At 49.7% G+C, this 2,169-nt stretch overlaps 1 protein-coding gene across 1 annotated transcript in view; it reads right to left on the reverse strand.

Annotated features, from left to right (window-relative positions):
• The window catches only part of LOC102885465 (late cornified envelope protein 3D), a 1,095-nt gene extending 850 nt beyond the window's left edge, over positions 1–245 (reverse strand). Inside the window, exon 1 of the mRNA XM_006923610.2 lies at positions 170–245. The gene's annotated coding sequence lies outside the window, so the exon portion shown is untranslated. The remainder of the gene's footprint in view (positions 1–169) is intronic.
• Positions 246–2,169: the final 1,924 nt, after the last annotated feature.

A 2,169-nucleotide genomic window follows, 5' to 3' on the forward strand; every position in this document is an offset into this window, starting at 1 on the left:
GGGAGGCCCTGTGGCTTTGGGGTTCACGGCCCCCCTCCGCGGCTCCCCCCTCACCAGCGCCCTCCCCGCACCGCTGCCCACAGTGGGCCTCTCCCCGCTGGTTCCATTCAGACCTGAGCCCGTCTTCCCAGCCCCGCGGCCGAGGCCCCGTCCCCTCGCAGACACTCACCGGGTGCAGAGGAGGCAGGAGGAGGCTGAGCTGAGCAGGCTGTGGATGTGGAGCCCAGGGCGGGAGGCCTTTTATCCCGTGCTGGGCTGGTGACACATGGCCCCAGCATGCTGCTGCTTTCTCAACCGGGGGAGGTGACAGCCTGTCACACCCCCAGGACTAGACTTCCAGCCTTTTTCCTGAGCACTTAATTGCACAATGTCCAACGAGTGAAGTTCCACCAGGAAACGTGGTGACATAACCCCCCGAGGCTTCCTGGGAGCCTGACACCCGCCCCTTGTCCCTGTCCTCCCTCCTCAGCTGACGCTCTTGGTTCAGGACCTGTGTCCAATGCTTTCCTGGGAGCAGGTGTGACCACGACAGAATGCTGCGGTCACCATCACGCATCTACCGAGACAGACCCACCAGCAGACGAGTGAATAAATCATAAAACAAATGCCAAGTGTAATTGTAATTTAATGTGACCACAACCTTCAGCAGAACCCACTGCTGCCTCCTGAGCTCCTAGCAATGACGAGGGGGCCAGGGGCGGGGACTGGTGCTGGGGTCTGCCTGGTGGAGTGAGTCCCCCCTCCCCAACCAAGGCTTCATGCCTCCCAGGGAGCAGCACGGAGTTTCATGCGTGAAGGGAGCAGATTCCATCAGGTATTGATGGATGTCAACATCCAAGTAAATTGACCAGAGCTGAAAATGGGTATGGGTTTTTTAGTGAATATATCTAAATTCAAAACTATTTGCACACACGAATCTATTATAATATCTAGCTATAGTAAAAAAAATATATATGTAATTAGAACGGCAAGCTTTAACAATCCATATACAATTTAATTATTTTTTATATTACGATAATATTACATCATGGATTTGTATTTTCTTATGGAGAGCAATGTTCACGGCCTTTTTTTTAACTGATAAAAAGCAGGTGATAAGACAGTATCCACAGTTAATTAAATGATATTTTGAACAATGTCTTTAAAACCTATGGACTGGTTTCCTGCCTTTAGACACTTTTGTGTTTCTCATTTCAGTCTAAAACTCAACCACACTGAAGCCCAGTGGTCCTGGGGTCATTTCAAGACCCTTCCGAGGAAGGACTCATATTGGGCCTTCGGAGCGTTAGCTCAGGGATTACGTTGCGGATGGAGTTTGCACCCTTCCTGATGGTCTCCTCTTGTCCCCCTCAGCCTCCTTCCAGCTGGTGGCCATTTTCCCGAGAACCCCACAGCTCGACTGGAAAGGGGGAAACATGAGTGATGAGAAAGAGAAACTATTTTTCACGCGGAGTCCGAGGTGAGGGCGAAGAAGGAGGAGGGAGTGGAAAACTCACTTCCGTTTTCATCAGTTCTGCTGGAGGGGCAAGCTTAGAGGATGCCACCAGATGGGGCCGCGGCCCCTCGGTGTACCTGGAGAGTCCGAGTTTACGCCTCGTGTCCCAGTGCAGTTACTCCGTGGTGTACTGGTTTGCAGAGAGAAGAGACCAGCCCAATGGAAGTGGTGTTCGTGCCACACTTGGGGCCCCTCTGAAAGTCGGGCCTGATTTTGGGGGGGGGACCAGGATGGGGACATCACCCACTGTCTTCTCTGATCCTCCTGAATTTCTTCTCATGTCATCCTTAATCCCCAAGTTCCTCTTTTCAACAAACTTTGAGCATCAGCTGTAGGTTGGGCCCCATGCTCAGCACTGAATGATAATGGGTCAAAAGTAAGACATAGAAGTATAAAACTTCTAATGTGAAATGTAAGAGAAAATCTTTGTGACGTGGTGTTATGCAAAATTTTTAAAGATGTGACAACAAAGGGGGTAATTCAAAAGAAAAAAACCTCAAGAAATGGCACTGCATCAAAATGAAAAACTGCTTTTCGGATGACACCGTTACGAAAACACAAAGCAAGTTCACAGACTTGGTGAAAATATTTGCCAAACACGTATCTGATGAATTACCTATGTCCAGGTTATACGAAAAATGTTCAAAGATCAATTAGAAAGTAGACAGCCCGGT

The sequence above is a fragment of the Pteropus alecto genome, unplaced genomic scaffold (genome assembly GCF_000325575.1).
Source record: "Pteropus alecto unplaced genomic scaffold, ASM32557v1 scaffold49, whole genome shotgun sequence".
NCBI lineage: Eukaryota > Metazoa > Chordata > Mammalia > Chiroptera > Pteropodidae > Pteropus > Pteropus alecto.